Source organism: Ammodytes marinus (genome assembly GCF_949987685.1).
Source record: "Ammodytes marinus genome assembly, chromosome: 3".
Lineage (NCBI taxonomy): Eukaryota > Metazoa > Chordata > Actinopteri > Uranoscopiformes > Ammodytidae > Ammodytes > Ammodytes marinus.
In genome coordinates this window covers 19324521-19352416 of record NC_137232.1, presented here as the reverse complement: position 1 = coordinate 19352416, position 27896 = coordinate 19324521, and the positions used below count along the sequence as shown (strand labels likewise).

Sequence of the window (27896 nt, the reverse complement as noted above, 5' to 3'; positions counted from 1 at the left end):
ATACAGTCAAGTCAGGATACGGTTGAAGTGCTTAGCTGCTGAATGTCTTATCAGTCACTCAATCGAATTCTCCTCCCCAACCGTGGATCAAAGGGGTATCCATCTGCTCTTACTGAGCTAATGCCATGCGCTCTTTCAGTTAGAGGATTTCCAAGACGTTATCTCCTTTTCATCCTGAATCGGAGCTTCATTTCCTCTGAGACACGCACTCACCAAGCAGCACCCAATCATCAAGCAAAACAAACAAAGTATGAAACAAGAGGAAAGGGCAATTGTTTTAAGTTTTATATTTCCCCGCTTGTCATATTAGGGTTTGACCAATTAGACAATGTATTTGTGTCATTTATGGATGCTTTATTAGAAAAATGTTAGGTGACCGAGGCCAATTGTTGTTGTTGAGATTCATATCTTTGAATGTCTAGAGAAGCACTAAACCAATCAATTATTATTATTATTATTATTATTATTATTATTATTACCTCACTGCATGAAAATCCTCACACATCGACGTTGCCTTCGGATAGGAGGAAGAATAATAAGAGACACTGAGGGCAAAATGCTCCCTAAATTAACGTCACATCTTCTCTGCAGTAGTCTTGAATACCCCCAGAGAAATTGGTGTTCCAGAGAGGCAGTTCCCCTTCTATTGACTGATTTACCTCAGTAAAAGTAGATTAAAGCAGTAAAATGTACTGAAGCATCATAAGTAAAAGCACTCACCCTGAACCCATAAGACCCCAAGAAGATTGATTTAGGCCATCCATTTTGAAGGCACAGACTTACAACTGCAAAAAGTTCAATATTTTCCTTTGAAATGTAGTATGTGAAGTATGGTAAACCTGAGGTCAAGAACCAACACCTTTACAGTAAATCAATAAACAAAATGTCCACCTCTGCTGAGTTAAATGATACATGAAGCCCTGCAGGATTAGCCTGGAGTCTTCACCCATCCCTCTACACTTCCAGGAGTAGGGGGACACGCTTCGTGAATGTCCTACATCACTAATCTCAGCCACCATAAATGAGGCCTTTTCAGTCAATTGACACCCAGATTACAACAACTACATCAAGTCATCATCTATCAAGGCTCTCGATATAGAAAGTAGCTTGTCAGACCCATCTAATGACCCGATCGTGCTGATGCTCGTCAAAGTGCATCATCAATTACTGAAAGCATGGATGGCTCTGAAAGGCCAAAAGCATGCAGCTATTCCCTGTTGGAAAACAATAAGCCTTTAATAAGATTATTACTTTACATTGCAGGGCTGGTTTGTTTGCTAGTCTGCTGCATAGTATATTTATTATGTTGGTATCAGACCATTACGCTCTCATATTTTCACATCTCAGTTCGGCTCATATCAAAATGATATACAGCTGACCTTCTCCTGGGCACGGTTTTCTATGACACGAGTTTGGCTGACATGTGTCAATGCTGCTCGACAGACGGTTACGCTGTGGGCCGAGACTGTTATGTCTCTGCTGTTTTTATTTCAACAAAGGAGTTTGAGTTGGTGTAGGTTTTGTTTTGCCAGTTCATGTGTCTTGTCAGTCAATGCCCCTCGGTGCAGTCCCTCACAGATGATTCCCCACATCACAAAATATTCGATCATGAACATAATGTGCTAAACACTCATCCTTCAGTTGATTTGTCTTACATAAGCAATCAAGGGTTAGAAATTAGAAAAACTAAACCCAGTGCTCTTGGTTACGTGGACTCCAAAGAGAGATTTAAATTTCAAGATAGCAGCAAATTAGGTGAGTTTTAACTTTGCAATAGCAAATGCTTGGACATGTCTAGTAGAGGATAGTTTCTAATTTCCTAAATAAAAAAAACTCACAAACCTAACATTAGCATTTACATTATGGCATTTCGCAGCTAGGCCTTTTGAAAGCGACCTCAGAGCACTGCTCAGTTTTCATAATTAACGACAGCATCGGATCAACTGAAGACATTTGGCAGCCAGGATTTCCTTAGTGTTCTACAGAGAGAAAACTGGTGCAGTAGAGTAACAAGCCTCAACTTCTTCCAAATAACACATTTACATTTATATAGGACACAGAAGGCAGACACACAGCACTTACTGCAATATAGAATACTGTCTACATTGTTGAAAATGCTTTCAGCATGGCAATGAATGGTCAAATTCTACTTCTTCCTTGTTGAATTGTATCCCTATAAACAGGTATTTCACAAGCTATAAGTAAGGTAAGGTACAGAGAAAGTAGGCTGCAGCTTTTGTCTATTTAAAGCTATATTTGGCTGAAGCTGCGATGTGACTTGGCAGTAGCTGCACGAAGCATAGCATGCACTTGAGCCACTTAACATAAGGCTTTTTTCCAAAGAAATATAGATAGATTTTTGGTTATTGTTAGTGCCCTACTAAAGGACAGGAGCTTTGTCAAAGAGGTTTATGAGAGGATATCACTTTGAGGCACTGGGTTTATTCATTTTTTACCATGCAAAAAGGAAATGAAAGAGTTGCAGTAAGCTGCAAAATAACACTGTGTATTGCATTTTTGGAAAGATACATTGCTTTATTTTTGCTGAAGGTGACACATCATGCTCATTTTGAGGTTTAGATCCCTATTTTGGGTTAGAGGTGGGCGGTACACTAGTGTCATCGTCATCACCTGTGTGTTGCTGTGCAAAGACTTGGGTTTCGCAATTGTCGACACCATGATGCATCAATCAATAATAATAATTATTAACATGATTTAATATTCTTTAAAAGTTCAGTTGTGGCCTGAATACTTGTCCTTATATGTCCTGCTGTGTAACGTTAGCTACTATTTAAAGAAAGTAAAGTTAATCACTTGACTTAGCTGCATGATATAAGCTACGACTATGGGACAACTGTGGCTCAGGTGGTAGAGCGGGTCGGCCAATGATCGAAGGGTTGGCGGTTCGATCCCCGCCCTGCCACCATGGTTGTTGTGTCCTTGGGCAAGACCAAGCCCCTACCACAGCGAATTCCAGCATCCAATGCGGAAGTGACACAAATTGCAGTGTACCGAGTGGCCACTAGGGGCAGGTTTTCAAAACAGATTTTTTTCTAGCAGGCTAGTTTTTAAACTATTGGAGGTTAAAATTCATGAATAATTAGGGGCTAGGTCTCTTGAGTGACAGCTAGCCGCACGTTGGCCCTCACTTTGCCTTGGAGGTATACATCAGCTAGATGGGCGTACCTCTCTCCACACAACGTCACATCAATGCCCTTTTTCGGCACAAGGAAATAAGGCGGAGTAAAAAATCTGACAAGATGGCGACGCGCATAGGCCAGGACGATTGGATGCAGTTGGAATAACTGAGGTCAGCCCGGATGCTACATCCATTTTATATACTATCTATGGGCAAGACACTTCACCCACCTTGCCTCGTGTGAATGTCGATAGTTTGCCTGCTATCGGTGTATGAATGGTAATGTGTAAATGGGAACTGGTCTCCCTTTAAAAAGAGTCTCCGGTCTCGATGGGATTTACCTGTATAAATAAAGGTTTTAAAAAAACAATATCAGGTACAACCTTACACTAAACTGGTGCACAATTTGTCAACTCAGAAGCCACTTTTAGCACTTCATTTTTTAGTTATTTTCTTTGTCGTGGCATTTCATTTTTTTATATTAATTTCTACAGATAAATGTCAGAGGCTGTACATCAAGACACAAAGGGCAAGCATGATCAATCCGATGTAATCATTCATATAGGTATACATGATATAATACTGTCATTGTTTAAAAAGCAAACAATAATTAATAATTGTAGGTCATATCGCCCACCCCTATTTTGGGTGTCTACTAGAAGCTGTAACTGTTTCACCTTTTTGTCAGCCTTTTCATCCTCTGTCTGAATCGCTTCATTAAGCGCCTGCCACTTTAAGTCAACATTAAAAAAAGCACAGTCTGCTAGGATTGGTCAGCTCCCACATGGCTGCTCACAGACGAACAGGTTTCCTCTCCCATTAGCCCTGTTGGCATCATCTTAGCCAGGGAACCAAAATAACATAGTTTAACTTCACCTCTAGCACAATATTATCAACATGATAACCCGCTTCTAAACTAAAATTCTACTCTGGTTATGCAACTGGCTCAAAATTAGGCTGGCTCAGCCTTGACACAGTTTTTCTCCACATTTTGACTTTCCTTTCCTCTCCTCTCTTTAGTGCAGATGCAAGTGTATCACGGGATGTGCCGATGCAAGTGTGACACACTCCACTCTGTTGGCTAAGGGGCCCTGAATCGCCTCAGGGGTTGACTTGGATGGATGGATGGATGGATGGGTGGACTCACACATTGGTACATCCATTGGAAGGATTAGAAAAGGGACTGACTCACCCTGAGAAGAAACTATAGCTATAATCATGTAAATTATGCTATGCTAATCTATATGCTAATCTATGCAATTCCCAGTTTGGTCACACACTGAATTAATGCAACATATGAAAATTCAGTGTCCTGCTGAATTTTATACAGCCTACTAAACAGCAAGTCAGTGTGTGAAAAGTGAGCACATTCCCGTTGCTCAAAAATCAATTCCAAGAAACAAGGCCATAAATATCACCAAAATGGGGTATTACTAAAGCTAGTTCACTGTTGGCTGTTGGAAACGGTATATCAGCAACATCTCTTTTAATTAATAAACATCAGTAACCAATTTGCAAACAAGGATAGAAACCTCCAATGGATGTTGAGCAGAGGGATAGATTTTCTGGGCCCGGCTTTAAGCTCTGTGTCAGCAAGAAATTCACCCTGCTTAACTGTCCTTCTTCTCATGTATGTGTAATAATTTGCTGATCGATGTGTTCTGCTGCTTACTTAAGAAATGCAAAGCCAAATAAAAAGAACACACTGCACAACCTCGTTAATTAGTAGGTTATCAGCAGGCTTTCTTATAACAAGCAATTTTGACCGGTTTTCCCCCTTAACTTCACATTAACATTGGGGGAGAAAAAAAAACATAAAATAAAATATTGTTTACAATACGTATACATTTTATCGACACTTCCCTTTGAAAAAATATTCAACAGTCATTCAATTCATAAAACATTGGTTGATACATATCTGTGCAACACTTATTCAGAAACCTCAAATCTATTCTGCACGAATATAGTGCAGCACACTTAGAGTCCGCTAGTTCACTTGCTTTGGTCCAGACCAAATAGAGTTTTGATTTTTTTTGTTTGGTGTGGTCCACTTTCATATTGCCCCTTTTGCAAGTGAACCAGTATTACGAAGCAAAACCACACATGATCTGAGGTTATTCATTCATTGGACAGACATTCTGGGGTGGAGAGAAACAGGAAGCACGAAGTTAAAACTGCGAAATATATATCATTGATATAATATGGGGTTAAAAATAATAAAATGGCCTACATCTAACCTATAAATAAAGAGGAAAAACATCAAATTATTGTTCTTTCATATGGTTATAATATGTAGCCCTATGTCAATGCCACGTTATGTGGCTTGAAGCCTACAATGTGAAACATAATTTTTACTGTATTTTTGGTGCTGGACGCGCGGCTCGCGAGAAGAATAGGCTCAAGCTGACACTCAGCTGATTAAGCTGTGTATCAGCTGGGTCGGCGCAGTTCAGCTCCAAACTGACACGGGGATAGTATTGACGGTCCCGTACATGGGAAGCAAAATAAAAACACACACTTCTTGCGCAGCGTGAACCTGTTGGCACTGTGCGATGGACGCTCCCCTCTCCCTCATCTGATCGCTGAACACATTCAGCATGTTTATGCGTCCTCTCGATCAAATGTAATATATTGTTCTGGGCTCCCGGTCAAACCACAACTTATCGTCCTAACAATGGCGACAACAACACTTTCCCATAATGTGAAGCTGACGGCTATTTATTAAAAAAGAAAAGAAAGAAAAGGCACAGTGCCTCCTGCATTTGGGTCGGATCGAGTCCGGACAAATTCACACCACAAACGAACTGCAGCAGAGTGCGTTTGGAAACGCACCGAGACTACCTCTTCAGCTGGGTCTCGGAGCGTTTGTTTGGTCCGCCCCCGAGTGTGATTGCTGTATTCACACCTGCCTGAAAGATGCGCACCGAAGGCAGAAGTGCATCTGAGTTCGTTTCAACCTAACTAAACACGGCAAACAACACATGCACCAAAGCCTGCACTGAAGTAAAACTTATTTCATGGATTTGGGCCAAATGCGTGAATATTCTGCTACCGATGAAATTTTCATCACAGACATTTAAGGAGTTTTAATTGAGGCAAGTTAAAAAAATGTGTCAGCTCAAAAATGCGAGAAATTAAGAAACATGATTGTTAATCAACACGCTCTCTGATGATGAATTATAAAAAATTAAAAATAAGACCTTTGTGAAAATATAACAGCACATAATTAAACTATTATAATAATGATTTATCTTCCCTAATATGTAAGTTTGTATAAAATGTGTATCGTGCCTTCACCACCGCAAATGGTACAGTATGTACTGAAACATAAACAATACCTATAACTTTCCTGGAACAACATGCAGTGATACTATGAAAAGACATACGTGACTAGACTTTCTACACAAATGTCTTGTTTTTGCACTTGTGGGTGCTGTATTATGCATCTCTAAGCAAGATATTCAACCAACCAGAAAACAGAACTTAAAAGTTGAGGCTTTTAATAGTTCACTTCACTAGAATAGAGAATGCTTTCTGAAACGTTCTGTAATAGGCAGCAGAGTTAGACATCACCAATCAGGCCAGTGCAGTCTGATGAAGAGCACGCCGTAAGAATTTCTGACAAACAAATCAATATGTGAGGAGGAAATGATCTCTCATCACAGTGGCATATGCAGCAGGAGTAAATTATGGAGGCTTTATCTTTTTCCTAATGCCTCAGTCAAAAATGAATAGTGGATAAAGTGCACTTAATTTTGTCCAATTCTTCTTCTTTCAGGGGGCAACAGTCTTAATATAACTAGAAATACTTGTGATAGCAAGCACTGCACAATAATATATTGTTCTTATGCGTTATTTAATGGGACTGTAGGGAAGGTAGTGTTTCTATGCATTTGAAATTCTGTAGGAGAGCATGTACGTAGCTCCCTTAATTGGCATTTTCAAGAGAGCCAAAGGGAAATGCTGTTCTGGCAGAAGTTATTGATCAACATGACCAGATTCAGCTACTAGAAGCATGATCAAAATCAATGTCACCTTCAGTTAAACAGTAGAATAGAAGTTGCAGTTTCACTGGAAGCATGCTATTATGCCACACTCAGCCATTGTTTCTCGTATAAATAATGGTATCATATCACTTAATTTAAATTGGCTGAGGCTCTATAAATGCTCTGTTCTTGTGGGAGACAGATGCCACCAATAATGTTCTTCTCCAAGTCAACAGGAGGGATGGGCGACTGTGCTGTTCCCATGCAGCAGATCAGGTGGTAAATTTAAATTGTGGTGCTCCTCTGCCATTTAAATGCCATATGCTCCTTAGCAGGTGACATGTTTTTCCCAGTTGAATATTTGTGGCAGGACTCTAGCTGCCCTAGACGGGTTGAATATGGCATGTTTGGCTTATGATGGACTCAGCTTTGACGTTCAATATCCTTCCACATCCTACACAGTACTCCTGAAAGAATTAGCCCTCTAACCTCCTTATAGATCTTTATGGGAACATGCACCCCCCAATAATTATTTCTAAAGGTTATTAAGTTCTTGAGATATAAAAACCATGACCAAGTGTGATATTATGAAATCCATGCAGTTTGAGCAGTAATGTAGCTCATTCATCCATTTGCAACACACCTTGTTCTGTGTTGTGTCCAAGGGAAGGGCAGACTATCCCAGCATACACTGATAAAGTCACATTCACCTTCAAACGGGCAACACAAAAAGTTTCCAGCCCACCTAACACGGGTGTCTTTGGACTGTGCATACGTGTTTATTTGACTCTGCTTTTCTCTCAAACATGCACACCAACAGTCCGAGATAATCAATGCATTCAAACCCAGGACTCTCATGCTACGAGGCGACATCATGCCCTACATTATGCAATAAAAAATGTTTGCGTCCTCAAACATTGTCTCAATAATTCATTCCCTACTGTGAAGTAACGGGGCCATCTACACATCCTGTATCAAATATATCACATCAGTGATCAATAGCTCTGTTTACGACTCGTAAAATATCGCTGCAGTATCCTTTTAGCGTAATATTTTAGTGCTCTTACCTTTAGCTCCTGTTGAAATTTATGATGCAGCAAAGTTGGAAAGTGTTTTACGCCTCTTGAGGCCTCTATGTTATTTACCTGTGTTTCCAGCTGTGTTCAGTGCTCAAAGTGCACCACAGTTTTTTTCTGACACTTTGTTACTCGATAACCTTAAAAACATTAAATAAATAAATAAATAAATAAATAATTCCAAGGGTGGCTACGGTTTAATTGCTTCTGTGCTTTGGTGGCTACTCCTTTGATCTTTTTGGCTAGTTTTAATTACGCTTTTCCTATGTTTTTTTCATGCATCATGAGCACTAAATAACGTGACATGCCATGGGAGAAACTGGCCGTGGGAGAAACATACATCTCTCATTATGTCGACTGACACCACCAACTGAAATTTTCTTGTTTCTTTAATGGTTCTCTTCTGCATGCAGTTTATTCCCTTACATCACTCCTTTTAAGTCTGTCTCCATTTGCATCATAATATCCTTTGATCCTTTGTTTTTTTATTTCCAGACAATGCACAAATGCAAAGGCAGGAAGGTTTTTAAAGGAGAAAGGAAAATTCCTTGACATAAGACCATGGAAACCTTTCAGTTTCAACAAACTACTTTTCCTTCATGTTGGAATCAGACTCTTAACTTTTACTGTACTGTGTGATGCTCTGATCCTGTACATAGTTATGTAAAGGACTAACTGAAAATCCTGCATCATGCTAAGTACTATACCTTTTTGACTCTAAGCATTATAGCTGAGAGTAGCTTGAATAAAAGTCAGTGACTCTAAATGGCTATTTGAATATGCCTTGTATAGAGAACAGAAACGGGCTTATACATTCTGTTGTGAAAGCTTTTATACTCCCTAATACAGATCGATAGCTTCTGCTTGCCGTTATTCTCCCATTCCTTCAGTGGCTGATAACCCCCCAACTGTTACCGATTTCATAAATGCTAACACATGACACTGGCACCATGAGCAGCTGCAACAATGCAACAGAATGCCAAGGAAGAGAGATCCCATTAATCTCACTACATGGTCCGTATACAGCAACCTCAAAAGCAGAAACCCCTGCACACATGCCAACGTCGCTTCCTTTCCATGTGTTACCTGCTGAGGAGTGAATTTGTTCTGCAGTCGTTTCCTGCCTGCGGTAGGATAGCTAAACATGGAAGTGTTTGCAATAATGCATGATAATGATAATGACCCTCCTTGCCTGATTTCATTAGGCAAACACATGACAGCAAGTGCTCCGAGCTTCTGCTGTAACATCCTGCAACACACTGACAACCCACGGACGTGATCGCAGCACTAACAGCTAGAAAGAAAGTACCACTAGATGCATAAGAACCCTGTCGTGTGCACTTTTAATTCAAATTACAGGGTATCAACTATCCTAAGAAAAAAAACTCATTAACCTCTGCTCTCAAGCCCCTTATGTTAAAACCGGTATGGTGCACAGCTTTAACCAAACAACATTTCAATTTACTCTATTCACTCTGGTTACTCAGCTACATAAGGTTCAGACTTTATTAAAATACTTCACAAGAACAGTGAGGCAAGCCCATGCTTTTTCATGTGACAGTATCTCTTTTTTTTTTTAAGAGGCACCCGTCAGATTATGGGACAATGCCAAGACCTTGTGACACATTTTACTTTTCATTTTACTGTGTACTTTCAGTAGACAGCTGTAGAAAGAGGTGTTACCCTGCCATGCATGGGCATACATGTAGTCCTAAGGCTCAATAAGAGTAGACATGGGTGTACACAGAAGATGCAGCTGGTGGTCACCGTTTTGCCAAGAACACTGCGAGCTGCAGCAACAGTCACTGCTGCACGCCCTGATGGAGTAACAAGGCTGGCCAATGCCTAAACCTCCCCAAGGAGATGTCTTGGAAGGTGTAATACGGGTAAAGCAGTGCTTATATGAGTGATGTTCACTTGACTTTAGTGTAAGCACATTGACATCTAACCCAACCTCAATCTGATTTACAACCTCGCTGCCTCCAAACAGGCATCCTGGACCCTCACTTCTCCCATTGTAGCCTGATGTCTTCCTGAGCGATGAGCAGATATGTTGTAGATAACAAGACATAGACCTCTCTGTGCCACAATCACAATAGCCAGATCATAACAGACTAATGATGAGTTGAATCTGAGGAGGCAGAGCTTATTTGAGTGACTGAAAAATGTATGAGAGGGGCTAAAAAGAAAAACTTCCCGCTCCAAATGTAATTGCTAGCATTCACTCACAGCGCCCATGAGATCATTATCATGCAGAATCTGTCCTATCCCCTTCATCATCTCAAACCTGCTTGGCTGAAATCAAAAGGTGATATGTAGCCCCCTAACTCACATTCACTGAGCACACAAACGTTGCTGAGGCCTTGACTCACCGTAAAACAAAATAACCCTGCTATTTGTTTTTGAACTCCGCTCAAAGGGGACACTAACAACTTCCCCTCATCATTCAAGCTCTGTGGATCCCCAGTGAATGATACTGTCCGCTCTCTCAGCGATCGGTCCTGATGGTAGGGAGTCAGTGCTAATTTATGAAAAGATTGGGTCCCTGCATCGGACTGATACAGACACGCCCGGGCCATTTCCACTGAACTCAGATCTCTTGGAATTCAGCTCGTGTCAATATAACCGTCTTTGTGGTACAGTTTGGAGCCACAGCACCAGCATTACAGTATGACAAGGCTGTTTTGAGCCCATCAGACTCTTGATGGGGCCAAAAAAAAACAGCCGACTAACAGACTGTGTAACAGCACTAACCCTAATCAATAACTGCTGCACCACGTGAGAACTGAACATCTCAAGTAGCCGGAACACATCTATGCTGGAGAGATTATATTATCCAGCAAACCACTGTGAAGGCTGCCTCCAAAGTGGAGCAAATAAGTGCACATTATGCAAGCAAGATGTAGAAATAGATATGTTGCTGCCTATATAGATGGATAGAGCCTATATCGCAGGCCTAATACTTTACATTTGGTAGTGTGCACTATCAATGCAGCACATCAGACATAAGGATACTGTTCAGTTTGGCAGAGAGGCACAAATATATCCGCACGTGTCAGGAGTAGAAAAAACCCATTACACATTTATCACCAAGTCTACTAAGTGACTTACCAGAAGTGGGACTAATAAAGCAGATGCTGAAAGGTTGATCCCGCCGTACATGATTTCCGCCGTTCACGCACACTTGTCTGGATGGGTAAATTCACAACGACTCTCGGATGGCAACGGGAGTTCATTTATTCCAAATTGATACGTAAAACCTTCTCATTAACGGCTGCTGAGGGCTCGTGCAGGGAAAAAAAAATCCAACGGACGTGATGAGCGACAATCTGCTGCTGAAGTGTCATCAACAAGAGGAGGCAGTGGGATATCTTCAATTACCTGCGTCGGGATAAAAACCCCACCTTAAATCCCAGTACGATCCGATTCAGGCATAAAAAGGCAGTAAATGTGTAGCCAAAATTCCCCTCATACAAAAAAAAAATCCAAAATCTCAAGAGAGTCCGAGGGCTTGCGTCCGAGCCGAGTCCAGAGGGTCTTAAAGCGTCAGTCAGTATGTGGTTGGTCTAGTCCCCTGCGTACAGGTTTGTATCACGGGGATACAGTGGATTACATTCCCAATAAACCTCACGCTCGATATGAATTGCAGTGAAGATAGTGTCTGGAAAGAAAACTGCAGTCCGGTGCTCTTTTCAAAGCGATGGGATACACTCTTAAAAAATATTTCTTAGGTCGGCGTCAAAATCAAGTCAGTCAAAAATCACGAAGGTCGAGAACTGTCCGTTTGGTAGTTATTACAGTGCAGTTATGACGCCTGTTTTACCGGCAGTTGCTTGCCTTGATAGTCGCCGTTTGTTGCCATAACTTCCACCGTCTGGTCTGAGGCGCAATGAAGGAATCCCACCCATGCACTGATAACCTGTTTTTTTTCTCTTTCTTCTTTCGCCTCTAATGCCGTGCGTACCCATGCGAGCAATTAGTTTTATACATGGCTTGGTCCGCCCGCTCCCTCGACAAAGCAATGCGGTCGATTTTATCCGGGCGGGATGAGAAAGGAAATGTTGCTGCGTCCTAGAGAACAGGCAGCCTGTGAGCCTCTATACTCCTCCTCGTGCACGCGTCCACCTGCGTAATAAGCGCAGAGATATAAATGAATACATGTTGTCACGCCATGATGTCTGGAGCAGAGCAGAGTAAGTGGCCAGTGGACAAATGTATTTGGCATCAGAGGAAACGAATGACACCTTAATGGACAGTGCAGCACTGCAGCAATGTGATGTCATTTGTGTAGCATTTTAAAGCATATAGGCTATACTCGGCCAAAACTGATTGTCTATTTTTTCTTTTCTTTTCTATGGAGAAAAATGTTTTAGCATGACGGTGTAGAGAGGAGGCGCTGTGAGGTGTTTGTGATACTCCAGGATGGGCTGATGGCTCACGGTCCAGCACAAGAGACTGCGACGGTGGGGAGGGAGGGACGGTGGGTTGAGGTGGGATGTCGGGTCACTGCCGCACAAAAAAACTATTCACATTCTCCCCCTGTAAGAGGCGTCTACTGTGTTCAGGCTGCAACACAATAGACTTATCTTCTTTCATCCTTTGTAATTTTAAACGCCCATCATAATAGTAGGACGCACAAATAACTTGAATGACCACCCACCGTGTCTAAGCTCAGGCAGCACCTCACGCTCTACTTTGCTGTTGGACAAGAAAAACGCATCTTGGCTCAGCTCAATGGAAAAGGGGATCCAGCCTATAGAGAGATAAACATGAATATCCTCCCACCAGAAGAAAAAAACAAACAATGGGTAATCCTCTCAGAGTTGCACAAAAGCCAGAGACAGTCCATCCTTCATCATCTTGTCAATATGGCTCCAAGAAGAGGATAACATGTTTTGAGTGCAGACTCCTTTGTTGCAACTTTATCCCCAAATATATTATCTGTCTGCATATAGAAGCCAAGGGAATGTGATGAAAAAATGAATTGGTGGAGTTGACAAATCCTGTCAAATCCAATTAATTTGACTATAAGCATCAGACATTGTGCACAGACGTGCATTGTTTTGTATATGAAATGGTAGGTATTACAGACATGCCGAACGTGGAGTGGAAAGTTTTAAGTCACCTTTAAAGTACAGTAAAGGCTAAAATGTAATATGTGTGCTTTGAGCTAAATTAAATAGTCGTAAAAAGAAAAAAAAAGTACCTCCACATAATAGAAAATCTAAGGTACGATGAAAATATCACACCGTAACAGGTCCCTAATGTAGGGCTATAATAATGTTGGAATGTTAAGAAATAAAAGTACCATAAATAACAAGGTTACTGCTCAGTAAAGAGTACCACAGGCACACTAAAAAAGGAGAATTATAGGGATAGTAAATCTTTATAAGGACTATTCCTTCTTCTTAGATATTGTTTCACGATAAATTCTTCTTACATCCTTAGCTGGAAGTTTCACACCATCTCTGTTTCACTGCTGTAAAATGACAGGTGTCACAATTATCTTATGTGCAATTCTTCGTAGGATAGCAGCAGCCTGCTGTAATTAAAGGGCAGTTCATAATAGTCGGAGCTTCTCCAGGGCATATTAAATGGATCTGTGAGATCACACAAACTCATTTTGGGGTTACTCGAGCACCTGCGAAGTACGCTTCTTCTTTCAAAGGGCTAACATTCCTGCCAAAGCCTACTTAACTGTAACTCAACATATATTCACAGTTATCTTTAAAAATTATGACACCAGATTAATTTGAATTCAAATGCCTCCCCTGGCTAATTGTGTACCTTTTTTAATAGACTCCAATCCTCAGAAATGTCATTGTGCCACAGAACGTGCTGTGGAGTTGAAGTTTTATTATACAACTTCTCTGAGCCCGATCTGAATGAGCATGTGTGTGTTCATGAGGTGGGTGAGTGCATGGGACGCATGCGGCGAATACTGATGGAAAGTGAAAAAGAGCCATGAAGGAAGCCAATCTGCTATTTATATCAGACTGCACTCCATGGGGCAGAGCTCCCTCTCACAGTAATGCACTGTAAAAGTGATTGATTAGTGTGATATTGAGAGATTGTCCGTCTTAACTGTATTCACTCGCCGAAGTGATGAAATTACTGCACACTAGTCTTTGGGAGCATAATAGCAGATTAGGTCAGTGCGATCCATCCACTCTAATCAGGAAACTTGCCATACCCTAAAGTGCAAAACAGAAGAGGAAGGTCTGCACTCAGACCCACTACATGCCACCAAGCCACTAATACCCTCAGAGGGTGTGCCTAATGACCCGTAACCATAGACGTCGATTACGGGGGGGATGGGGGGTACATGTACCCCCCACTTTTCGTCAAGACTCATTTTGTCCCCCCCACTTTTTAAGCCGGACATGGAGTGCGTCCAGCCGTATTAAAACACAGCGTCAAGGTCTCTCTCTCTCTGTGCGCGCGCGCGACCGTGATTGTTGTGAATTGAGAACTGTCGGCTCATGGTGTGAGCCTCTCGCCTCTCTTTTTCGCCTTCTCTCTGTTTAAACCTAAACAGATAAGCGTAGAAGCGGCACTAGTAGGCTTAGACCGTAACTTTTTTTTAAATAGCACAACAGCAGTGGATACCAACGACAAAACAGTGAACATGCTCCGAAGTCTCCGCTAGTTTGCACACCAGAGAAGACTGATGCATTTCAATCAGCAGCAGAGAGACAACGGCGAGTGGCTTTAAGTGTCCCGTTGTGAAGTGTAAACTGTAGGGATTACCATCCTCTATGCCCACTAATGACTGTAAATGTAGCGGACACTAACAGCAGCTTGTGTCGCGGCACATGGATACTGACGATGTTGTTTATCAAGAAGTAATTGAAGCTGATCATGGCTATGCTACTAGCTAGGTTGCCATTGAGACTGAGGCGGAGTAATATTGTTGTGCGACAGTCCAGCCGTGCTTCGGCTCGATTTGAGCACGGTCAAAATGCCTTCGACCAATCAGATTGCTCAGTCGGAACTACCTTCCCAAGCTCCTTTTGTTTACGTCATGTTTGGTTGGGCTACGGGGAGCAGCTAGTGGCTCATGTGTCCGCTGCTTTTTGAAAATGCTTTTTTCATCAAATGTGTCAGACATCAGTGTTTTGTATACATTTTATTCATTAGTGAGCGGGTATGCCGTCTTTCAGAACCGTTCATTACCTGCACTAAAGAGAAAAAAAGATGTTTCCTCATTGTCCCCCCCACTTTTGAAAATGCACTCCAGAATGCCTGTTTGTCCCCCCCAATTGTTTAGCCAAATCGACGTCCATGCCCGTAACATATTTCATACAAAGGTTTTACCATTACGGTTCAGGTGCACACAGTCTTTGTATGTGTCCTTACCTCAAAGTGCCCTTTTTGACAAAACACAGTTGACCTTGTCACTTTATTTTTTCCTTCTTCTTTTTTATTTTTTTACAAATTGCTCGGATCAATTTCCATTAAGGACAATTGAATTCCTGATTTCTTCACACTGGCTGACCCAAAGGACCTACAATGCGATGTTTCATCAGTTCAATTTGTCATTTAATGATCTTGTGTATGTGGTGTGTGAGTGCTTTGATTTGGGAATAAAATAAGTGCAGTGACAGAGATAATAAAACGCTCTCTTCTGGAACAGCATCATTACAGCGTATGCAGTGCTCTATAGTGGATTAAAGTCTTGTTTATACCGGTGAATCACATTAGCACTCTTTCTCTCTCTCTCTCTCTCTCTCACTCACAGTGCAAAAAGTTCCTCTTAATGTGCTTTAAACCATACAGCTAACCATCAGGTGCAGACACATCATAGATGTGATTCCCACCGTAAGGGCTCCTAATTATCTTATCAGCTGATGATTTTTCAACATGGGGGAGATAACAGGCATGTGGAGGAAGCTATATGATCAGCAGAGGTCCGCCTGTGTGGAGCTAGAACGGCATAGAGTATATGTGCTTCTTTGATTTATTCAAGCAGGTTTGTTCCCTGATCTCCATAGGATCTATGTAGACAGGAAAAGTATATGCAAAAGAAAAAAAAGTGTTTTAAATCCACGCCTTCCAGTTACTCATACACGGTAGGGTTGCACTTTCATGTTTCACATGTTCTGTATTCCAGTTCGCTCAACGCTACATGAAACATTTAACAAGGGTGCTACTTAGGGCTCTTTTATGTGTACTACTTGCATGAAGTGATCTTAAAGATAGACACAGGCCATCTGGGGAAGTGTGATGTACAGCTCCACTCACAAGTAATCCTCTGACTTTCTCTTTTGAGTTATGCCTGAAGTTATTTAAAGAACCCTGCTGCTCTTACGCAACAAAAGACAAAGCTTTGAGTGTATAACAACCAACTTGTATTATCTGCAAAAGCTTTCATCAGTGTTACTAGACACAATGCAACCACATCAAACATAGCCATTATTAAAAAGATAATAATAATAATAATAATAATAATAATAATAATAATAATAATAATAATAATAATAATAATAATAATAATAATAATAATATAAACAATGTTATTAAGGATCCAACCTTTTACAGCAGGGGTGGCCACTGTTTTTCAGCTTGTGAGCTACTTTTAAAATGACCAAGTCATAGTGAGCTACCACCTACTATTAGGGGTCAAAAGTCACGGTTCGGTACGTACCTCGGTTTTTAAGTCACGGTTCTGTTCTGTACGGTACGGTTCTCAGTTAAGAGGAAACATGTCTGCAGAATTGCAGCCTAAAGGTATTTTCCAGTATAGAAAAGAAAAAACTGCTGCATACAACCAAAGTCTCCAATAAATAAAATACTTCCTGCTGGAGGAAAATAGTAGCCAGCAGAGAAACAGACCCTCCTAGGGAGGTCCGGGGGCATAACATGAGGAATTTTGTGTGAACAAATAATTTGGAGACACTGGGTCTGATGAATTAGAAGCAATTGAAGAAAGACACATGGATTTTCCATAAAAATATTAATTAAAAATAAAAAAAATGTATGCAGGGTCCTCTGGGTTGGGCTTGGTGCTCTTTTTCTTTAACAAGACCTATTTCTCTGTAATATAATGAATGCATTTAAATGCAGTGAGAGGAACGAAGCAGAAGAACTCTTGTCCAGCTATGCCGTGATCTTAATATAAAAAACACAAACTCACATATTCATCCGCGCCCCCCCTGCCATAACCAAACTGTGTATAACCAAAACTGCCATAACCAAACAGTGGGGGGCGCCCCCCAAGCAATTCTAATTTAAAAGAGCAAGAAATATACACAAATGCATAGGTTTATCTTAAAGGCAGACTTATAGTCATACAAAAAAAATCCTTCTCAATTATCACTTCTGCCCCACTAGAATATGTGGTGGTGTGTTTGTCTGCACAGTCTTCCTCTCTCTGGCTGTATTTTACATAGTATAATTTGTCACAGTGTAGAAGCCTCTCCACTTCCTTGACTTGGATTAGCTGTGGTTAGCTCACTGGCTAACAAACTGATATGTACTGTATGTCAAATTAGAAAGTGGTGTCCTCTCTCCCTCCACCGAACGTCGGCGCATGCTCGCACGGCTCGTTCGCTCTTTCATAGTAAAAAAAAAAAAAAAAAAAAAAAATTTTTAAGAATGCCACGCGATCGACCCACACTAACCTGATCGACCTAGTGGCCACCCCTGTTTTACAGTATCAAAACAGCAAGGGGGAAATTAAACATCAAGTCCACCATACAATGGAGGAAATAAGAATTAGATCCCTCACTGATTTTGTAAGTTTGCCCACTTACAATGAAATGAGCGGTCTATAATTTTATTGCTATGTTTATTTTAACAGTGATAGACAAAATATCAAAAAGAAAATCCAGAAAATCACTTGGTGGAGAAACCCTTGTTGGCAAGTACAGAGGTCAGACGTGTCTTAGTTGATGACCAGGTTTGCACACATCTCAGGAAGACATTTGGACGACTCCTCTTTGCAGATCCTCTCCTAATCTTTAACCCATTGATGACTATGGCAATCTAGGATGCATGTCCTTAATGCCTGAGGGTTTTCTGAAAAAATAGTACGAACTGTCAAGTCTACTAAAACCTTAATATCTAAGCCTGCGTAGCACATAAAAACATGAAATAAAATACATTTAAAAGTTAAGGTTCACAGGTTTTATTTAAACATGCTCCCTTAGCGCTTACAAACCAACACATTTTTCTAAAAATCGTCAAAATTAGATGGGGGAGAAAAAAAAAAAAATAATATAAAATATTTATTTTGTTATTTAAATATAATATTTATTGAATTTTTTTGTTCAGTTATCACTGGCACCATAAATCCGACTTCCCAGTACAACTGGAACGCAGACTGACTCCTGCTGTCGGGAGCCGATCAGCTGGTCCAAACAGCTGTATACCACAGAGATGAAAACAAAACTGAAACTTAACTATTGCCTGGCTGGGCTGAATTTGAGTTGGAGCAGCAACATATAGCCTAAATTCATAAATATTGTTAATAAATAGATGCAATGTGTTCTTTTCGTCAGTAGCCTATAGTAGACCTAGATTCTGCACTCCAAACGCCACTAACTGTTCTGTAATACACTATCGCCGACACAGCTGGCGTATTTTTTTTATTATTATTTTTTATTTCTTTATTATTATTATTATTTTTTATTGGCGTGATTTTTGGCAAACCACACAACTTTTGGGTGGTCATGTGGTCTTAAAAAATCAACAAAACCCACCTCATGTGTATTTCAACCAATGACGGTGCATTTTATGTTGCGCACGCCATGAAAATTAGATAAAGTAACAATGCTGCGCTACGCAGCATCAGGCAGGAGATACAATGTGACATCGCACAGCAGCCGTCATCAATGGGTTAAGGTCGCTTGAGCTTCAGTTCCCTCCACAGACCTATTGGATTAAGGTCCAGAGACTGGCTAGGCCATTCCATGATCTAAGGGCGCACTCACACTAGTGCCGTTTGCCTGTTCCGTGCTCAGCACGATTCAGCACGATTCCCCCCCCTCCCCCCGCAGGCCCGTGCTCACACTGCTTGTGGCCTGGGCACACTTGCACCTTGCCTACGTCACCGTGCGCGTTTAGGATTTGGAGCTTACTTGTAGGCTATACGACTGTTTGTGAATATTTTCATCCGGCCAAATTTGCATCAAATATTCCACTTCCACATTAGAGCAACGAGAATCCTTATGCTATTGTGTTTTTTTTAAATGTAGCCTTGACGTAATAGGTCGCGGTGGACAGTCTCATATTTGTGCAGCACGCTGTTTATTATTAATATAACGGCCCGTCATCAGACCATATGTATCCGGATGGTTTTGTACACATCGATCGCTCCATCAAATCCAAGTCAGAACTTTTTGTATGGGCAGAGATCGTTTTTTTAAGTGTCTTTATAAAGTTTCTTGTTAAACCTTAGTGTAGGCTATACTGTTTCCTTATCACCGGGCCGCGGTGTGTTGTTTTGGGTGCGTCTCCACCGCCATGCGTAAATGCAGTTATGACAGCTGACGGGAGGAAAAAGAGAAAAAATCATCTGACGAACGTGAGTAAACACAAACACCTTTTTGCGTGGTCACACTAGGCCAAACGTTCTAGACTTTAGTATGCTAATAAGCTTTGGCACGGGGCCGCGGCCCTAGTGTGAGTGGCCCCTTAATGTGATTCTTCTTGAGCCACTCCTTTGTTGCCTTTGCTGTATTTTTATGGTCATTGACGTGCTGCAAGACCCATCCACGACCCATTTTTACGGACCTGGCTGAGAGAAAGAGGTTGTCACCCAGTATTTCATGGTACATGGCCCCATCCATAGTTCCCTCGATGCAGTGAAGTCCACCTGTCCCCTTAGAAGAGAAACACCCCCAAAGCATAATGCTTCAACCTCCATGCTTGACTGTGGGGATGGTGTTCTTGGGGTCATAGTCAGAATTCCTCTTCCTCCAAGCATGGCGAGTCACTATGATACAAGATAACTTGATCTTGTTCTAATCTCACCACATCACCTTCTCCCAAGCATTCTCTGAGTCGTTCAGGTGTTCATTGGCAAACTTCAGACGGTTCTGTACATGTCCCTTCTTGAGCAGGGGGATATTACGGGCACTACAGGATTTCAATCCATTACGGCATAGTGTGTTACCAATGGTTTTCTTGGTGACTGTGGTCCCAGCTGCCTTGGGATCATAAACAAGCTCCTCCCGTGTAGATCTGGGCTGATCCCTCACCTTTCTCATGATCATTGATACCCCACAAGGTGAGATCTTGCATGGAGCCCCAGACCGAGGGAGATTGATGGTCCTTTTGTGTTTCTTTCATTTTCGAATAATCGCACCAACAGTCGTCTCCTTCTCACCCAGCTTCTCGCCAATGGTCTGGTAGTCTATTCCGGCCTTGTGCAGGTCTACAATCTTGTCCCTGATGTCCTTAGACAGCTCTTTGGTCTTGCCCATGATGGAGATGTTGGAGTTTGGTTTATTGACTCTGTGGACAGGTGTCTTTTATACAGGTAACAAGTTGAGACAGGTGGGTTTTATACAGGAAACTAGTTGAGATTAGGAATACTTTTTTAAAGCAAGAGGACTAATCTTTGGGAGCCAAAATTATTTATGGTTGGTAGGGTATGAAATATGTATTTCACTCAAAATAATTGAAATATTATGCAAAATAATTTATATCTTTTTTTTTATGTGATTTTCTGGATTTTATTTTTGATATTCTGTCTATCACTGTTAAAATAAACCTAGCATTAAAATTATAGACCGCTCGTTTCTTTGTAAGTGGGCAAACTTACAAAATCGGTGAGGGATCAAATACTTATTTCCTCCACTGTATATTCATCTTGGGGCATATAAAGGAACTTTCCAAAAAGGTCTCTCTCTCTCTCTCTCTCTTTCCTTTTAAATCAAACTTAAATCACCTCCTCCTGGACAGGAGAGACACCTTCTCAATAGCAATAAAAGAAAAATGTAACATGGGTTGTCTGGCCTCTGTAAAGCAGATTTCTACACACTTTTTTTGACATGTTCTCTCTTAATAGAGCTCCTGCACTCAGTAATTCAGTATTTCAAGGGGCACTCTGTTTCTATTTCCACAGGTCCATGAAATCAGCAATCACCATCCATATGTTGGTTTACAGTTAATGAATCTCTTGCAAGGCTCCAGTCTTAGAAAAAGTATTCTATGTGTCCCATATATTGTCAATTAATGCTATGGGTTTCTTGGATATCGCTGAATATCTTCACTGTTGACTGCAAATTATCATGTAACACAGATGTAGGCTGAGAGTGAAGGTTTTTTCTTCAAATCTGTGTCTGTTGTTCTTTACTAGCAGTTGGAAGTTTGATCTTGAAGTTATGAGGATCTGCAAGGTTGTGACAGATTTAATTTTACTTTTTTTTTACATTCAAACATAAAAATACATGTCAGTTCTTACTGACTGTTGGCAACAAGCTAGAAGTCATGAAAGTAAATGTATACATCGCATATCATAATATGCATATTTGGTTCTTTGTTAGGATTTCAACCTGTATCAGAGGGACTGGCACTATCTGTGTATAGCTATGAAATGGGAATTTCAGGCTTTAGTAACTGACACATTTCCTTATAGTGATTTAAAAAAAAACTCTCAACACAGTTGACAGCAGTATTTACTTCTTTTTTTGAATAATAATTTAAGTTGCAGTCGTTATTTATTTGTGATCACTTGGGGGTGTTGTTCTAGCCAATGTTTTAGCCAACTGGGTCATATTTACAGATCCAGGGGCAATTACAATTCATTATAGCCACCTTACAAGGTATATGATGATCATGTCACTTGTTCATTCACGATATTATTCTGATAATCATCAAACTATTCTCAAAACTCTTGAAATGGGTCTTAAACATACTTGACTCACGTTCTTTCACATTTTGTTCAGAAATACATATTTTAATTGAATCACAGAAAGAACAAACATGTTTTTTAAGTGAAATAAAATCAAACAATCTTAAATGTACTTGCCTGCAGGGAATACATTGGGGGAGCCTTCAGCCCTGGTGGAAAGATGCAGAGCTCCTTTGAGGCAATTCCAAATAAATCAGGAAATCAATTTTGGACTGATCATTAGCGAGCTAGACTGCTTTTTCAAGTCACTCGTATTCACAATTAACCCGATTTACGATTTTACCGATAATTGAAATTTCGTCAAATCTGACTTTGTAGCTGCTAAATGCTCTGCTCTGTTCACAGGGTAGTTCCTGACTGTCTGTTTGCCATTTGGTGCTGGCCCTATAAAGTACATTTGCTTCTATGACATCTTTTTCACTAAAAACAGCTGTATGTGGCTCGGAACGAGGTTGATTAATGAACCAAAACAGTACATTTCCGGGCAGTAAAACCAAAACAATTAGCTGAAAGTTGCTAAAACGCTCTACAGAGCTGGGAAACTGCAGAATGTGGTGATTATTTCACAGCCTTTTACTCCTTGTAAATTAAAAAATAATATTGGTTAGTGCTGCTTTAAACCACTATTTTGATTCCAGTATTAATTGTGAACTAACCTTTTATATACTATCTATGGAACTAACCTAGTTAAAACAAATTAGGTCAGTATTTCTTAAAACTGGTTTGATTTGACTGAACTGTGTGAGACAGTTGTTCAAGGAATAATGCATATACAGTAAATCTAATATTATCGGCACTTTAGTGGAAAGTGCTTTTGAGATAAAGTTTTTTTAATTGGCAGGGCATTTGTATCTAAAACCGATAATGTGTGTTCTGTAAATATCATGCTCTCAGAAAGAATGTCCATGCTCAGGGTGAAGGTACTATGGTTTGAACCACCAAAGAGTTAGGGTTAGAGGGCAATTAATATTGGGTTAGAAGGCAATGTATTAATTATTTAATTTAATAATTTAAATTATTAATTAATTAATATTATTAATATTAATAATATTATCATTAATTTCCTGATTAATATAGCCTATCGCTTTCTACATGTCCACGTTTATGCAGGTTGAACAGGTGTTATAAAGTTCGGGCTACTTACGCGTGTAGTTCACGTCAACCGGGTAACTTTAATCTTTAGGTTATCTTTCATCACTCTTCCGTGGCTGAGTCGAGCCCGAGAACGGCGCCTCCCCGTGTGTGTGTGCGTGTTTGCGATTATACACACACTCACACACACACGCCGAGGGACAGACAGATTGGGCAGACTAGCTTTTATCCTCCCCAAGTAGTTTATTAGTGACGTAAAATCAATAAATGCGTGTCTCCAGAACATATTTAAAAACTTTGAAAAAAAGAACATTTAAAATTTGAAGATTTTTTTTTTAAACGGTTTTCGTTTATTGATTTTTCCTAAACGGTTATGATTTACTAAACGGTTACTCGTGTACACGTGTACACGTGCACACCCCTAATATATATATAATAAACTTAATATTATTATTAAACTTAATATTATAATATTTCCGGAGTTTGCAAGCAGAAGCCTTACTTATATTATTCTCTTACTTCTTGTATTTTTACTTTTACCAGCCCCAAACAATCTAAAATACTTTATGCACATATTTTGTCTCAGATTGATCCAAATTGGATTTGTCAGTAAAGTAAGCAGAAATAAAGAAAATATGAGAATTGCTATCTGAGGAAGAAAGGGGAAAAAAAATCTCAGCAGTAGATTTTTCAAGGTACCATGGCAACAGAACATTCAAAAGAATTTTTGATGAGCACAGCGAGCAAAGAGATGCTGATTACAAGGGAGACAATTTGTGACTCCAATTGCAAGAGCAACACAGTCTGATTGCACCTACACATACATGCAACGATTGTGTTGTCGTCTTTCTCTGGACCACAGAGCAAAAATACACTTTTCTGTCCTATCGTGATCCTCCACTCAGAGGATGAGTGAGAGCGGGTGTAGAATCCCAGAGTGCAGATGAAGGGCTCAGCCTCGGTTGCTGTTGCAACAAGGCTAGTCTAGCAGCTAAAGTGTTGGCATAGTGATGTGGGGTAGATACAGCTTTGATTGGCAGTACAGGATGAGCACCAGGCATGCAGTGGGCGTGGGCTTTTTTTTTTTTACCCAGACAAACTCCATTTCAAATTACACTAGAGGAAGTGGCAATCAACACATGTGCTGCAGCTGTCTATCTCGGGGTTGCTATAATCTCCCTCTCCAGCGGTCGACAAAACAGACACCAGTCCTGACAAACGTAATCACTCACAGCACAGATTCAGAGAGAATCCGTCAGTGGGAGAAAAGGTAAAAAAAATAAAAAGAGGCACCATTCACACTCAGATAAACACCTTTCTGTTCTAAAAAACACAACTCTAAGCGGCACATTCTGCAATTATTGTTCTGTAACAAGTCCCTGTCATCAGGAATGCTGACAGAAAGCCCTGAGTAGACTTTGCCAATATTGAATGCAAATCAAGAAAGTCAAAGAGAATCATAAGGCATCAGCCTTCTGAGTGAAATACATATTTATGTTATGAAAAATTAAGAATTGTCCAATGTAAAAGAAATGTGTCTTGTTCATTTAAAACATAACGGTCATATTGTGAAGGCCATATATCTGTTGAAAGTATAATTGGTTAAAATATGTTCATAGGAATGTCCAACTAATATTAATTGGTATTGTACACATATGCATTGTCAACATTATTATTAATGTATGACATCTTTATTAGTTTATATAAAATATTAAAATAAATTTAACTGTGTGCTGCTAACAAAGGTGATCTACTTCTCTATTTTAAGCAGAGTTACAAGGTCTGTAATACGAAACAATGTTTTCATATGATTGTGCTCAACTGTAGAAAGTAATTATTGAAATGAGTTGTGCGGTTAATCAGTGTGCCATTGTGGCAAGAGTTGCATCTGTTGTGTAGAACTTCAATCTAGTCTGAAGTATTCAAGCGTTTGTCATTCAGTCCTTTAATCAAAATGACAGCCTCCAATCACAGTGAAGCCCAATGATGAAGACAGCTTCAGTGAAAGGACACCTGACAAGATGGATCTGGAGGCTGCCATTGTGTGAGTTCACATGGGTGAGTTTCAAGGCTCTACGCCATGGTTTTGTGCTGTAGAATAGATGAGTGTTAGGGTTCAGTGGGTGTATGGAATAGAGGCCACCATGGCTGAGATAAAAGGAGGATGCCGGTTAACTCACGGCGGATGGGTGGCAGTGACTAAAGGCCTGACTTCAGCACAGCAGTGCCACAGAGCAGCAACCCTCATCTCCTTTTTCTGAGGCGACTCTGATAAAGTGTGTTATCAGTGCAGACAGGCCAGTTAAATCACGGGTTGAGTAAAGGTTAGAGCTACTGGTCTGTTACTTTACCAGTGAGGTCAGGCGGGTGAATGTCAAAGCAGCCTGAATCACAGGGGAAGACTGCAGGGCAGAGGGTGAGTCAACCCCCAAGGGCAGCCGCTGATTTATGCATTACTTGTGTTCAATGGCGTGACACTTTATTGAACTGAGCAGTTCACTAATGAGCAATATGTAATCTACAGAGATCACCATGTGCTTTCACGTTTAGTCCTGTAGATATGGTCAAAGTCTTTTGAACAGCGGCCTCGTTTTTCAAGCTTGGTTTTTCATTTGGTGATTTAAGTTCATCACATGCCGGCCGCATCGCAAAACAACGACAGCTGTAGCACACACCAAATGCACTATAAAGACCAAATAATTAGTAGTCAAAGTAAACAAGCCGGATTGTGCCGAAGACTTGCTGGATGCAAACAAATCACTTATTACCGTAAAATTTTCCTTTTCTGTGCACACTTCTTAGCTGATTATGTTCTGGATGAAGTCATGAACACATTACAACGTATAAATTCATACCGCAATCATATTATATTGTAATAAAAATCATTTGCCTGAATTACAAAATGTGTTTCTAATGATATGGTCTCCAAAGATACACTATTTGCCTTGAGGCTCCACACTCATTTCTCCTGCTGTGTTTTCTCATTAGGCCTCAGTAGAGAAATAAAATTGTAAACACACAATGTCTTGTTTCCACCTCGCTGCACATCAGGGAGAGAGGCTTGGCTATCATTGACACAATGCAGGTTTCCATTATTACAGCTGTCCAATAGGGATGTATACTGTATACCGTATCCGCCCTAGACATGGAAAACCTTGTTTAATATTATTAGTTTCGAGCTAACTGACCTCTCTCAAAGGGCATGCTTTGTTCGGGGATCTTGCAATAAACTTACATTTACAAAAGTTATAGGTTGAAAGCAGCTGTTCAGCTGGCATACTGGTTTTATAGTGAATGTGGCGTATTCACATACTGACAGCGACAACTGTCTCTCTCTCAGTCCTTTTTCCACAAATCCCTCAGTTGGACAATAGTGCTTCAGGTTAAACAGCTGTTTTTGCTCTTTCAACAAGAGCCAAATGTGTACACAGGAAGAGAGCGGGAAGTGGAGTCGAGCCTTGGGCACCTACAGCTCTGCAACTTCAATAGATAACACTAAGTATGCTCAGCGATTTGACCCACGGCTGCTTTTTCCCCTTCTTTCCTGCCACTGTCATTTTCACCAGACTTCTGATAGAGCCTGTTTGCTGTGATACCCCATTAATTTCCCTAAGGGCGGATCATTCAATATTCAATAGCTAGTGTTATGCAGCACTGCAACTGTGGATACAGTTACTGAGGCGGCTCTCCATGACCAATATCAGCAGAGCTCCAAACAATCTCTGCAAAGAGATCAGAAGATCAGACTAAGAAAAAAAGAATATCCTTGTTTTTAAAATATTGTCTCTCTTCTAGTTGTCAGTTTGGCTAAAGCTGGTGTTGCAAAATATGTTTGTTTCACATTAATAGCAGAGAAAAAAATGTAAGTAATGTAATGTTAAGGTTAAAATGTAGACAGACTGTGACACATTAATGCAGGGGTGTCAAACTCATTTTGATTCGAGGGCCACATACAGCCTCTCTGATCTCAAGTGGGCCGGACCAGTACAATAATGGCAAAATAACGTACATCAACTCCAAATCTCTAGCTTTGTTTTTCAGTAATATGCTTTATCACTCAGTCTACATTTGTAACCTACATTATCACGGATCACAAGGGATCTCTGTACCCCCCAGGAAATGTCTTAGTAAAGGTTGCTGCTGGCCATGGGAATAGGAGGTGCGGCGCGCAGCGCCGCAGCAAAAATTTGGGGGGTATTTTGCTCAAAGATGCCAATACGCACTAATGAAATAAACAACTGTTTATTTGAATACACAAATACAACAGGCACTGACGTTACAGTTGTCCAATTTTGTTTACTATATGTACAGGGACACATTTTGTGCAAACATGCAGACAGTACAAAATAAAATTTAATAAAAGTGCAACTTCTACTGTTTTGATTTATTTTTAAATACAGAGGTTATTGGTTGTTTTGGAATTCGTTTTTCCCAATTTAAAACATAAAAATAAAGCAGCATGGAAAATTAGGAAATAAATCTTGTAGGCCTACACTAGCATGCTCCTGCTCGTTTCGCACGTGCAGAGCCGCGGACACATCGCGCTTGCTAGTACATTAATTGTTCAGCACTAAAAATAAAAATTGTTTTATTTATTTTTTATTTTTTTGGTTTTTACTTTGCCATAAAGCACTGGAGGAAACATTAATAGCGGTGAAGCAAGATTGCCATTTACCATTTCCCACGTTGCTAAAATGTGCTTTTTTTTTATTTAGGCTGCCCCCTAGCGGCTGGAGTGAGCA

General features: G+C 40.5%; 1 protein-coding gene across 1 annotated transcript in view; it reads right to left on the bottom strand.

The window, feature by feature from the left end:
* The window catches only part of lrfn1 (leucine rich repeat and fibronectin type III domain containing 1), a 128877-nt gene extending 117429 nt beyond the window's left edge, over positions 1-11448 (bottom strand). Inside the window, exon 1 of the mRNA XM_080053869.1 lies at positions 11313-11448. The gene's annotated coding sequence lies outside the window, so the exon portion shown is untranslated. The remainder of the gene's footprint in view (positions 1-11312) is intronic.
* Positions 11449-27896: the final 16448 nt, after the last annotated feature.